The sequence below is a fragment of the Mustela nivalis genome (assembly GCF_964662115.1).
Source record: "Mustela nivalis genome assembly, chromosome: 6".
NCBI classification, from domain to species: domain Eukaryota; kingdom Metazoa; phylum Chordata; class Mammalia; order Carnivora; family Mustelidae; genus Mustela; species Mustela nivalis.
This window is the reverse complement of record NC_139025.1, coordinates 151,132,979-151,147,386: the sequence shown is the minus strand read 5'-3', so window position 1 is coordinate 151,147,386 and position 14,408 is coordinate 151,132,979. Positions and strand designations below refer to the sequence as shown.

The following is a 14,408-nucleotide window of genomic DNA, read 5'->3' as shown; positions in this document are numbered from 1 at the left end:
AATTCATGAATTGTGTGGTAATTCTATTTGTAACTTTTTGAGGAACTCCATACAGGTTTCTACAATGGCTGCACCAGTTTGCATTCCCATCAATGGTGCATGAAGGTTCTTTTTTCTCCACATCCTCGCTAACACTTACTTTCTTATAAGTGTTTCTTATTTTAGTCATTCTGACAGGTGTGAGGTGATCTCTCATTGTGGTTATGATTTGCATTTCCCTGATGACGAGTGATGTTGCTTATCTTTTCCTGTGTCTTTTGGGCATCTGGTTGACTTCTTTGGAAAAGAGAACTTGTCTATTCAGGTCCTCTGCCCATTTTTAATCAGATTATTTGGGGCTTTTTTTTTTTTTAAAGATTTTATTTATTTATTTGACAGACAGAGATCACAGGCAGGCAGAGAGGCAGGCAGAGGGGTGGGAAACAGGCTCCCTGCTGAGCAGAGAGCCCAATGCGGGGCTCGATCCCAGGACTCCGGGACTATGACCTGAGCTGAAGGCAGAGGCTTTAACCCACTGAGCCACCCAGGCACCCCTATTTGGGCTTTTTTAGTGTTCAGTTGTGTAAGTTTGGTGTTTTTTTAAGGATTTATTTTAGATAAAGAGAGAGAAAAAAAGAAAAAAGGGCAGGGGGAGAGGGAAAGAGAGTCTTAAGCAGACACCCACACACAGCAGGGAGCCTGATGCAGGGCTCCATCTCACAACCCGAGATCACAGCCTGAACTGAAAAAGAGTTGGTGCCACACAGGCACCCCAAGTTGTAGAACTTTTTATATATTTTGAATATTAACCTCTTATCGGGTGTATTGTTTGCAAATATCTTCTCCCATTTGGTAGACTGCCTTTTCATTTTGTAGATGATTTCCTTCACTGTGCATAAGCTTATTATGTTGGTGTAGTTCTTTTTTTTTTTTTTTAAAGATTTTATTTATTTATTTGTCAGAGAGAGAGAGAGAGTGTGAGAGCGAGCACAGGCAGACAGAGTGGAAGGCAGAGGCAGAGGGAGAAGCAGGCTCCCTGCGGAGCAAGGAGCCCGATGTGGGACTCGATCCCAGGACGCTGGGATCATGACCTGAGCCGAAGGCAGCTGCTTAACCAACTGAGCCACCCAGGCGTCCCTGTTGGTGTAGTTCTAACGGTTTATTTTTTCTTTTGTTTTTCTTGCCTGAGGAGACATATCTAGAGACATGTGCGATGGGTGATGTCAAAGAAATTACTGCCTGTTTTCTTCCAGGAGTTTTATGATTTTAGGTCTCACATTAGGTCTTTAATCCATCGTGAGGGTTTTTTTGTGTGTGTGGTAAAAGAAAGCGGTCCAGTGGCGTTCCTCTGCATGGAGCTATCCAGTCTTCCCAACACCATCTGTTGAGCCTGTCTTTTCCCCTTGGATATTCTTGCCTCTGTTGTTGTAGGTTAATTGGCCATATAATTGTGGGTTTATTTCTGGGCTCTCTATTCTGTTCCATTGATCTGAGTGTCTATTTTTGTCTACCCTGGTCTCACTATTACTTTCTGTCTCTCTCTTTTTTGCGAAGTCTTTATAGGGTTTACCAATTTCATTTATCTTTTCCAAGATCCAACTTTTGGTTTTCTCTATTTTTGTTAGTTTTCTACTTCACAGATTCCTATTTGTCTTTATTGTCTCCTTTCTTCCTGTTACTTTTGATTTAATTTTTCTTGATTCCTAAGGTAGACCGCTCGATCATTGATTCAAAATTTCTCTTCTGTAATAAAAGCATTTAAAACTGTAAAGTTTCCTCTAAGCACAGCTTTATCTGCACCCCACATATTTTGATATGTCATATTTTCATTCTCTTTAAGGTATTTTTATTTATTTAGTGAAGATTTTATTTGTTTGTTTGTTTGTTTTAGAGGCTGGGAGAGGCAGAGGGAAAAGGAGTGAGAGAATCCCAAACAGACTCCCCACTGAACAAGGAGCTTGACTCGGGGCTCGATCCCAGGACCCTGAGATCATGACCTGAGCTGAAACCAAAAATCAGATGCTCAGCTGACTGAGCCACCCAGGCACCCCTAACATATTTTTAAATTTTCCTTGTGGATTTTTCTCTTTGACTCATGAGTTTTTTAGTAGTGTGTTGCTTAATTCCTAAATACTGGAGGCTCCTCCAGGTTTCTTTTTGTTATTATTTCTCTTTAAAAGAAAACCACAGACCCAGAATTTATCACCTAGGTTAAGGCCCTAAGTCAGTAAACCAAGACTTAACACCTAACCTAATTACAATTTCAACGCCCCGGAAATGTAACCTTTTACCAGTGGATATGGGGATTTCCTGATCAGCATTAGGAAATACACTGATATATACTGATAGGCTCCTTCCGTTCCCCTTAAGAGGGTAACCTTGCCTAAGAATGGATTCTTTGCTTTAATTGCCTCTTTTCCACTCCTGCTCTACCTTTAAAAACCCTCCCTTTTCTGTAGCCCTTTGGAGATCTGCTCTACTTGCCAGTTGGGATGCTGCCCGATTCATGAATCCTTTAACAATACCCCTTTGATCTGCAGATTTACTTCATTAAATATTTTTTAACATTTATAATTCCATTGTAACCAGAGAACATACTCTAAGATGTCAGTCCTTCATTATTTATTTATTTATATCATGGTCTAGCGTGTGGCTTATCTTGGGGAATGTTCATGTGTTCTTAAACAAAAAGTGTACTCTGCAGCTACTGGGCACAGACATGGACAGAAATCATGAGCGAGAAAATTACAGTTGTAGCCAGTGTGTAGCCAACAGTTCTAGAGCCAAAAGGGTTTTCAAAACTTGTTTGGCAAATACCTTTGACTTGGTGTTGCAGATCTTCAACTGAGTAGGAAATCAAAACACAAACCCAGGAACATTCCTTTTTGAAAAAAAAAAATAGAAAAAAAGATTTTGTTTACTTATTTATTTGAGCGAGAGAGACAGAAATAGCAACAGAGAGCACGAGTGGGGAGGAGAGAGAGAAGCAGGCTCCCGGCTCCATCCCAGGACCCTGGGATCATGACCTGAGCCGAAGGCAGACCCTCAACAGACTGAACCACCCAGGTGCCCCGCCCCTGCCTAGGAGTGTTTCATGGGAGTCGGGAGGAGCGGAGTCCCTACCAGAGCCCCCATGGCCGCTCCTCTTGAAGCACAGAGGATCCTGGTGGGCATTTCACTGATAGCTCTTGCCTTCTGGTAAGCAGCAGAGCGGCAGGCATTATCACTCTGCCTCTCTCCTCCCCTCCCTGCCTACACTGAAGCCAAATTCTCTCTGCAGTCAGAGATTCAAGGCCAAGGACTTTCTGCCATGTCTCAGTATGGTTTTTTCCCTGGTGGACTTTGATGTGTATCCCAACATAAGGCTATTCACAACTACATGGTTTATAGCGATGTTGGTTTCCTAGGTTGGGTTCCCAAAAGCAAATATTGAGACAGGAGTCATGTGCAAATGATTTATTAAGGAAATACTCCAGGGAGAAACAAGAGAAGGAGTGGGGGAAAGACATATAGGAAAGGTAAGACGCCAGCAAGAGTGTGGTGTTGGCCACGCACCAACAGATACAGAGGGGAGCTCTGAAGGGCAAACCTTGCCTCGGAGTGGGTCCCTCAGACCCCCGCACTGGTCAGTAGCCCCGGACTCAGAGGAGAGGCACATTAACTCCTGGGCACTTCTGGCAAGCTTAGTGTGCAAGGCAGCCTCTATAGCCCAAGGGAGATCCTCAAACAGTCGCAGGGAGGAGCTGGAGGGTCACAGAACAGAAAGGGTGAAAAGGACTGTTATATTGGGATTTATAATAAGAGATATATATCTGGTCTTTGTCCCTATTCCTGGCACAGAGCTCCTAACATCCTTGGAATTGTCTAAATGATGGGAGTCATGAAGGTGTCTTTTCAAGTTGTGTGAATCGGGTGACCTGGGAAACCCTTAGGTCTTCCTAAGGGGAAGGTCTTGCTAGGTGAGCCAATTTTGCAATCAGAGGGTTGGAACTTTCAGTCCTACCCCCTGACCTCCATGGAGTGGAGAGGGGCTGGAGGTTTGTCATTTGCCAGTGGCTAGTGATATTATCAGTTGCCTATGGAATGAATCCTTCATAAAAAACCAGAAAGATGGGGTTTGGAGAGTTTCTGGGTTGGTGAGCAAGTATAGATTTGGAGAGACAGATGGTTGGAGAAGGCATGGCAGCTCTGTACCCCTTTCCCCATCCCTTGCTCTGTGCAACTCTTCCTTTGGGCTGTTAGTAAGTTACATCCTTTTATAATAAATTGGTAATCTAGCGAGTTCAGTCTTTCTTTTTCTGTGAGCTGCTCTAGCAAATTAATTGAGCCCAAGGACAGAGCCATGGGAGCCTCCAATCTATAATGTTTGGTCAGAAGCCCAGGTGACAACCTAGACTTATGGTTGGCACCTGAAGAGGGGAACAAATTGTAGAACTTTGCCTTAACCCATGGGATCTGATGTTATCTCCAGGTAGATAGTGTCAGAATTGAGTGGAATTAGATAGGTGGTGATTCAGAGAATGACCTGATGTGGGAAAAAACAAGACCTGTTGGAATTGGAATCAGAATTGGAGGGACTGAAAGGGATACAGGTGAAGCACCATTGCTATGGTAGGACACTTACGAATGAAAGAGCTTGACATACATTTTTTTAAAACGCTCTGCACTACTTTAGTAAGATAGCATTTAGTATATGTTGGTTTTTAAGTGGGTGCCCCTGAGAGTATAGAAGAAAGTTTCGTGAGTCAACCCATTAATATTTACAGATGAGAAAGTTTTGTCTCTTTGATAGCTATGCATCTTGTGCTTGCAAGAACTGAGGGCAAGATCTAGGCTGTTAGATTCAGGTATCAGCACATTCCTTGGACAGTTTTGTTTTCAAATTCCTATTTTTGCCACTTTACGGCCTTGCTGAACATCTACAGTGAATTTCTTGCTGTCTCTGAGAGGCTTCACAGACTTCCTTCTCAGTATCATCTATAAAGTGTGTGTCCCATCTTATTAAAGACAGGGGTACTTCAGATCTAACTGTGGAATCTTTCCGCAGCTCTTTGATGACAATATCATCTTACATTTTGCATATGGTGATATTTCTATATCTCCTATGAACATACATTTCTGTTTCTGTGGTCAGTAGTTCTTCATCTGGATGAAATTAAACAGAATAATCCATTGTATGCTTTAAAAATGGCAGGCATGGGGCCCTGGTGGCTCACTTGGTTAAGCGCCTACCCTTGGCTCAGGTCATGATCCCAGGGTCCTGGGATTGAGTCCACAGTCGGGCTCCCTGCTCAGTGGAGAGTCTGTATCTCCCTTTCCCTTCCCTCTGCCCCTCTCCTCCCCTTCCCTCCCCTTCACTCCTGTTCTGTCTCTCTCTCTCCGGCTCTCAGATAAATAAATAAACAAGTAAAGAAATAAAATAAAAATTGCAGACACAAGAGTACTGTGACCCACAATGGGACATGTAAGAACACATCAGTAGCTCTCATCAGACTTCTTTACCATAGTTGCTTTATTCACCTGAGCCGTCCCGGGATCATGTGAGCAAAGTGAAGGAGAAGATTCTTGGGCACCATCAAGTGGCCATCTGGGGTATTACCTCAGGTCACCTGGGTGAAGAGTCCAGCCTCTCAGATGCCCCCCCCCACCCCCCTGAATGTGGGGGCTGGTTTGGTTTTGGAGCAGAGCAACTTACAAGAAAGTTGTCAGAGGAACCTGGTTGGTAGGTGAGGAAAACAAAGCAATGGCCTGAGAGGAGAGAAACGGTTGCAGCAGCCAAAGCATTTTCAGCTAGAGGAACTTGCAAGGCTTCTTTGGAAGACAGTGTGTAAGGCATAAAAAGTCTTTAGTCTAAAGACATTTGGAGATTTCTCTTCATTCATTTCCTGGTTGGCCATAAATACGAACACCCCCAAAGTCACATGGAGTCAATAAAAACATTGATAGATTTATTAGAATGTACGTGTGTTGAAAGTAGTCAGCCCATCACCTGTGTAGATAGGAGACATCAAAGGGGAACGTGAACTGAAACCAGTGAACAGATCCATCTATGTACAAGACAGTAAAATGTCTCTGAGGCCATTATAGTTCAGTCAGGTGAACAGTAACAGCATCCGTTGAAAACCCGATATTTTAGTCAGGATCCCAACAGGAAAGAGATGGCACGTTGAAAAGGGCACATTTCAGAGAGGTTAATGGAGAGATTACAGAAGTAGGGGCCGAGTTCAGAAACCAACAAGGGATGTAACTAGTAACAGAGAGAAGCTACCCTCATACTTGAGAGGGCGAAGAGAGGCATGGTTATGGGAACGGCTCGCTAGTCCCACCCTTTGATCTACTATTGAGGCATGCCATTGGCTAAGCCCAGCTTCCTGATCCAGAGAGGGAAGGATAGTGGATCTGGAGTGCCAAATGGACAAAAATGTAGTATACTCAACTTCAATTCGGCTTTAAAAATTAAGAGCATTTTACTTACTTAACAAGATTTCCTGAAGTGGGGAAGCTCCGTGGTTGGTATAATTGGGGATGTCATGGAGGACCCAGTCTCCATCCTTTCCTCCCCATCACAAGAAGGTTGCTGGAGCTCCAGCCGCTTGACTCAGACCTGACCATGATCAGCAGAAGAAAATGACTCTCCCCAGAGGTCTGCTTCTGGGAATGAGGAAACCTTTCTCAGAAGTCTCCCCAGGAGATGTGTCCACATGTGTCACTGGAAGAACTTGATCCATACTGGAACAGTCCCACCTAAGGAAAGGGGACTCAGCTAATCAAGATTTGCCCTGAGCTGGGGACAGTGTCAGTTTCTAGGAGAGGAAGGGGTGTGCATAGATGTTTGCATGAAATCAAGATACCGTGAAGCAAAAAGGAGGGCAAAAAGCTTGCATGAGGGCAAACAGAGGGGATGCAAAAACTGTGAGGCAATTATCAGGTTTCTAGTATGTTGCAGTTGGAAATAGAGTGCAGGGTCTATTGGGATCCAATGGATGAAGATAATATGACCACCCAGGATAGGTAAAATTAACACGAACGTACTTGGACAGTAGATAGGAATTGTAGTTTGGTTTTCAGAAGGAGTACTGTACCTGCAGGGGAGAAGCTCCCTCCCCTTTCAGGGGGCAACCAAGTCAAAAATAGAAGAAAGCTCCAACCAGATAAATGTCCTAATCACAGAACACAGGCTGGAGGCACACCTAGGGCTACCAACTGTGTGGAGAATTCTAATAGGCAAAAAGGAGTTGTCTCCATGAGTCTTTGTACAACAAAGGTGCTTCCCTCCCCCGCACAAATGGCAGAGAAGAGTGAAGTGCTCACTAGAATCGAGAAAATTAATGCTGAGGCTGACAGGACTTGTTTAAGGAAAAAGAAAGCCTTTTAGATTTTTACACCTAGGTAATCATTTAATGTTCTAGCTGGAGTTACAAGCAGTAGAGGTTTTATATTTGAAGCACAATTTAATATTTACCGTCATCAAAGGCCAGACATGTCTAAGAATGTATGCATTTGTGGTAGTCCCAAGTCCCTTGAGGAGGGCTACTTCCTTAGAAGAAAATGAGTCTCTCTCTCTTCCTGATTTGTCATCTCCAAGTAATGGGCTTGGGATTGGCATAACTATAATTTATGTTAGAGGCTTTGTGGCCCCTGAGAACACAAGAAGAAAGACAAATTGAGAAATCTCATTTGAGGCCTTTTAGTGAGGAGGAGGCAAACAGAAGGCTCTTCACATATTGGATGAGAACAGTTTCCAGGAAATGTTATGTTATTTAAATCACTTTTGAGGGGTGCCTCGGTGACTCAGTGGGTTAAGCCTCTGCCTTCAGCTCAGGTCATGATCTCAGGGTCCTGGGATTGAGCCCCACATCAGGCTCTCTGCTCAGCAGGGAGCCTGCTTCTTCCCCTCTCTCTGCTTGCTTCTCTGCCTACTTCTGCCTACTTGTGATTTCTCTGTCAAATAAATAAATAAATAAATCTTTTTAAAAACCACTTTTGAGACTTAGTACAGGAGTTCTGGGCTGTAACTGTGGATTAAACATGCAAGTCTACATTCATTCCTTTTAAGACCCTTACTAAAACAACAGTAAACTGATTTTTAAAAAAAACAACAAAACAACCTACAATATATCTACAAGGGTGGGGACCACAGAGGAGAGACAACAGTAATACAATTTTGGAGGCTACGTAGCAGAAGAGGAAAGGTGATTATCTTAGCAGATCTCAGACGGGACCATTCCTGAGCCAGTAGTGGGATAAGGAAAAAACGAATTGTTTATACTACAGAATCCTAAAAAGGAACAGCTATCAAAAGAACCAGGTATCTCTAGAATTAGGAGTGAACAAACGTCTAAAACAATTACGGTTAGGTGCAAGCAGCTTTGTTCGATCCCTAGGTTCCTTATCTACTGCATACCTTTGGGCTTGGTTTCCCATCAACACACTCATGATGAGCATCTTTTCTTTTTTTCTTTGAAATATTTTCTTTTACATTTCTGTACATATTTATAATATTTTCCTCAAAGTCTTTGCAAAATCCTACATCTGGACCATCTTAAGGTCAATGTCTATTTGACGGTTTGTTGTTGTTGTTACTTAGGGTAACGTTTTTTTCTTTTCCCACGTGTATAGGAATTTTAGATGGCTTCACGGCGACTGTGATATACTGTAGATGCTTTAGGTTCCATTATCTGCTGGACCTCTAGTATCCCTTCTGTTCTCAAGTCTGTAGCACATTTTCTTGGGGAAGCCTCAGGTACTCTTCCCCAACACATGTGCACCCCAGCTCTCAGGCAGTGACACAGGGGACCTGCCACATAGATTTCTGCCTCCCACACGTGGAGCAACATCCTTCCAGTGCCAGGACCTATAGATTGTGTCTGCTTTGACAACCCTGCACTCTGATCTCTGCCTCCACAACACAGCAGGGCATCCCTACTCTGCTACGACTCCAGCTTGCCATGCTGTGGTTGGAAAACTTCCCCAGCAGAGAATCAAAATGATTTGCGGTCTATCTCCTGAGTTCCCCTTCTCTCAGAGATCACGGTCAGACATTGCCTATTGTCCAGTGTCTGAGAGCAATGGCTCGCATCTTTTGTCCTGTTATACAGTTGTTCAGGGCGGGGAAGTTAATCTGGTACCAGCATTATACCATCACTGGAACCCTCAAATGCCAGATTTTTATTTCTTTTTCTTTAAGATTATATTTATTTGGGATGCCTGGGTGGCTCGGTCGGTTAAGTGCCTGTTTTAGACTCAGGTCATGATCCCAGGGTCCTGGAATAGAGTCCCACATTGGGCTCCTTGCTCAGCAGGGAGCCTGCTTCTGCCTCTGCCTGCTGTTCTCCCTGTGTTTGCTCTCTTGTTCTCTCTCTCTCTCTCTCTCTCTCTGGAAAATAAATAAATAAAATATTTTTTAAAAAAAGAGAGAGATTAGGGGCGCCTGGGTGGCTCAGTGGGTTAAAGCCTCTGCCTTTGGCTTGGGTCAGGATCTCAGGGTCCTGGGATTGAGCCCCGTGTTGGGCTCTCTGCTCAGCGGGGAGCCTGCTTCCCCATCTCTCTGCCTGCCTCTCTGCTTACTTGTGATCTCTGTCAAATAAATGAATAAAATCTTTTTAAAAAGAGAGATATATTTATTTATCTGAGAGAGCACAAGTTGGGGGGGGGTAGGCTGAGGGAGAAGGAGATTCCCTGCTGAGCAGGGAGCCTGACTCGGGGCTCGATCTCAGGATCCTGAGATCATGACTTGAGCTGAAGGTGGGTGTTTAACTGACTGAGCCACTCAGGTGCCCCTAGATTTTTATTTTCTTGTAGTATCCTCCATCCTCCCCTTTTTCATCAATTTAAGACAGTTCTGTGCTTATTGGCTCAGATGAGAGATGAAGCAGTAATCAAAACTACAGCTGTCCCCTGTTACCTGTGCTTTCATTGTCCATGGTCACCATGGTTCAGAAGCAGATGGTTCTTCCTTCCGACATAGCATCAGAAGGTTGGTAGTAGCCTAATGCTACGCCACGATCCTATGTCATTCACCTCACTTCATCAGTCACGTGGGCATTCTGTCATCTCCCCTCCTTATGAGAAGGGTGAAGACAGAGGAGGGCCTGGTGGTAGCGGTGGTTTTGACTCAGGTCATGATCTCAGGGTTGTGGGACTGAGCCCAGCATCGGGTTCCACACTCAGCATGGAGTCTGCTTAAGATCCTGTCTCACTCTCCCCCACTCCTTCTCCCTGCACACTCTCGCATTCTCAAATAAATTAATAAATCTTCAAAGGGAAAAAAAGGGTGAGTACAGAACAATAAGGTAATTTGAAAGGCAGGCCAAATTCATATAACTTTCCTTACAGTATAATGTTAGAATTGTTCTATTATTCATTATCTTTATTTATCTCTTAATTTATACATCTGATATGTATAAACTTTATATGATAAACTTTATCATAGGTATGTATGTATAGGGAAAAAACAACATATGGGTTCAATATAATCTGCCTACACCTATTAAGAAGACAGGGTTCTCTACGAAGACCAGATAAAAGCCCCTTATAAAGGGGAAAGATAAATGAGGAAGTGGTTTGTGAGAACAGTGATGAGGTGGATTCAGGAAAGGAAGGCCTGGGGCCCCGCTTCCTGGCCAGCACCCCAGGGAACGTGACTGCAGAGAGGGCACTGCTGTCTAGATGTCTGGGCCAGCCATGCCCAGGCAGCCTCTCCAAGATCCCCAGGTCCTTGCTTGGCGCTATGGCAGCAGAGAGACTCCCGTGGCCCCCAGACTGGGAATGGAAGTTGAGGAGAGAGCCCACTGCTGGGAAGAAGACACAGGCCCGGGGACAGGATACTACTTTGTGACTACGGAGAAAGATGACCAGGACCGCACACCCTTGACACACTGGTACAACGTGAGCCTCTAGAACTTCGACAGCAGAAAGGAAAGAAGACCCCAAATTCCAGAGATGAATGTGCTATCACTCTAGCTGATTGGGGTTCTACAACATAAAATTAACTAAAAATAAAGAAAATGGTATTTATTGCATACCTGAGTTGTTGGTAAACTGAAGTTCCTGCCATAGTAGGAAAAGTCACCATTTGTAAGGGCTTTATGGAGAGCTTCACACCTATTATCTCATTTAAAACCTCATTTCATGCAATGCGAGTTCGCTGCCTCATCCTCCCCTGAGGACTCTTCTGACAAGGCAGACGTACCACCGAAGAAAAACTTAATACAAACAGATGTTTACTCTGTTGAGCTATCCAGCGATAACTGCAAAGTTCGTCTAGAATATTCAGTGTTATCCACAAGGAACCAGGCATTATGCTAAGGGCTTATGGCACTTCATCCTCACCCTAAAACTGTGAGACATGTACTACCACCTCCATTTTTCAAATATGAAAATAACTTCAGAGTTGTCAGATGATGTGGCTTTTAGATTCAAACCTGCTTAAAGCTTTACTTTATAATCTGTGTGGAAACTAGATCCAGGTGTCCAATAGGAACACCTACAATAGGATTTATGAAGTGAGTTTATTTATAGTTTAAATACACAAATTCCCTTTTATTTTCGGCAACAACCATTCTAAGATTAAAGGAATAATCTTTTTGGATAAATATTGTATTCTGGGAAGCCGTTAAGACCTTTGCAGTTGACATTGTTCTTTCTGTTCTTTTATCTTTCTGAACTTGAGTTTGGATATTTTCCATTAGCCTGTCTTCAAGTTTACTAAGCTCTTGCCTCTGCTGTGTCCACTCTGCTGCTCAGCCCATCTGAATTCTTTATTTCATCCCATTCTTTATTCCATTCTAGAATGTTCATTTGGTTTTCACATATTCCAGTTCCCTACCGAAATTCCCCACTTTGTTAGCATTTTGTCCCACTATTTATTTTTTTTAAGATTTTATTTATTCGTTTTAGAGAAAGAGAAAGAGTGGTAGGAGGAAGGGGCAGAGGGAGAGAGAGGGTTTCAAGCAGGCTCCCCTCTGAGTGTGAACACCACTCGGGGCTCAATCCCATGACCATGAGATCCTGACCTGAGCTGAAATCAAGAGTTGGATGCCTCAACAGACTGAACCACCCAGTCACCCCTTCTTTAACATATTTAAATTGTTTTTTTAAATCCTTAACATCCAGATCAGGTGTGGGTCTACTTTTATCATCTCATTTTTCTCTCTTGATTATCTGTCACACCGCCCTGCTGTATTAGTTTTCCTATTGCTGCTGTAATAAATAACCACAAATTTAGTGATCCAGGACAACACTGATTTATTATCTTCTGGTTCCGGAGATCAGAAGTCCAGCAGTTTCACTGGGCTAAAGTGAAGGTGTTGGCATTGCTGGCTCCTTCTAGAGTCTCCGGAAAGAATCCATTTCTTTGTCTTTTCCAGCTTCTAGGGACCACCTGCATTCCTTGACTTGTGACTTGTGACCACTGCTCAGTGATGTCTTTAAAAATATGATTTTTGAAGTTTATCCTTTCCACCCCCTCCCGCACCCAATCATTATAGCAGGAATGATGACCTACTGATACCTAGTACATCTTACTCAGAGACAGAAGTTCCTTGTGGGTAACACTGAATATTCTAGAAGAACTTTGCAGTTATTACTGGAAATCTCAAAAAACTTCTTGCATCTTCTCAGCAAACATAACACAAGGCAGGCTATGTATATATAACCTTAAATTCATTTGGTTGTTTATTTATTTATTTATTTAAGGCATGGAGCCCAGCACAGGGTTTCTACTCATGACCCTGAGATCAAGACCTGAGCTGAGATCAAGAGTTGGATGCTTAACTAACTGAGCCACCCAGGTGCCCCTATTTATTTTTTTAAGATTTTTTTAAAGGTTTTATTTATTTGAGAGAGAGAGTGCATGCTTGTGCACAAGCAGCGAGGAGGAGCAGAGGGAGAAGCAGGCTCCCCACTGAGTAGGGTGCCCCACAGGGGCTCAATCTCAGGACCCTGGGATCATGACCTGAGTCCAAGGCAGCCACTTACGTGACTGAGCCCCACAGGCACCCCTAACCTTAAATTTAATTAAGATCTTTCTCCATACCTAGTCTCTCTCTTTTTTGAAAGATTTTATTTATTTGACAGAGAGAGAGAACTCACAAGTAGACAGAGAGGCAGGCAGAGAGAGAGGGGAAGCAAAACCCCTGCTGAGCAAGGAGCCCAATGCGGGGCTTGATCCCAGGACCCTGAGATCATGACCTGAGCCAAAGGCAGAGGCTTAACCCACTGAGCCACCCAGGCGCTCCCATACCTGGTCTCTTTTATTTATTTATTTATTTATTTATTTATTTATTTTTTAATATATATATTTTTTTAATTTTTAAAGATTTTTATTTATTTATTTGACAGAGATCACAAGTAGGCAGAGAAGCAGGCAGAGGGAGAGGAGGAAGCAGGCTCCCTGCTGAGCAGAGAGCCCGATGTGGGGCTCGATCCCAGGACCCTGGGATCATGACCTGAGCAGAAGGCAGAGGCTTTAACCCACTGAGCCACCCAGGCGCCCCCCATACCTGGTCTCTTAACTACTTTTTTACTTTGCTCCTGGGTGGTTAGGGATATAAATATACTTATCTTACTAACACACACTTTGAAAATTCAATACAGTTGATGTAATAGGATTTGTTCTTCCTAAGGTTTATCAAATACCATTGCAAACTCTGGTTTTATATTTTTAGAATTCTGTATTTAATACTATGAATAGGTAACATTCTTAGATGTGTAAATGTCAAAAGAGATTAAAAAATACACAGTGAAGTCTTTCTATGATTCTTTCCCCCTTCCCATTCCATAATAGGTATCCTTGATTGTTTCTTACTTATCAGAAAAGATTAAATGCATTTGCAAGCAGATATGTATAAACACTACCACCCCCTTTTATTACACAAACCATCGTATATTATGCTCCCCAGTTTGCACCTTGTATTTTTTTAGTTGAAAGGGAACTTACCAGTTCATGTACTTGACCTCGCAGCAGGATCCAGGGCATGGGACAATCCAGTCAGAACCCGGTTTCTTTCCCACTCCCGCCCATACTCTCCTCTGTGGTGGTTTCTTCCAAAGTTAGTTCCCACTCCTCCTCTACGGGGTGCTTCCTTCCCAGTCCCGGTTCTAAGATGTCACCCTAACAGGCTAGCAGCCCCACCAGAAAGGGTGCACCTGCCAGGCTCCCAGTACATTCTAACAATGGACTAGCTGGAATCCCAGGCCCATCCCTCAACCAATCATGGGGACCAAGACAGTGGGAGACGCTAACTGGCCAGGCGGAAGTCACTTGACCACCTCTGGAGCGCTAGGCTTGAGAGGTCAGTCCCCCAAGGGCATGGGCTGGGAGTTGGAGGGGTGGCTCTCCAAAGGGGTATCATGGTGCTGCGAGCAGAAAGGTAAAAATGACAGACATCTGCTACTATGAAAGATGCTGTTTCATTGTCTTTGGAGTT

At 43.6% G+C, this 14,408-nt stretch overlaps 1 long non-coding RNA gene across 1 annotated transcript in view; it reads left to right on the top strand.

Moving 5' to 3' along the window:
- The window catches only part of LOC309867393, a 42,749-nt gene that overhangs the window by 25,176 nt on the left and 3,165 nt on the right, over positions 1-14,408 (top strand). The gene's annotated exons all lie outside the window — the stretch shown is intronic.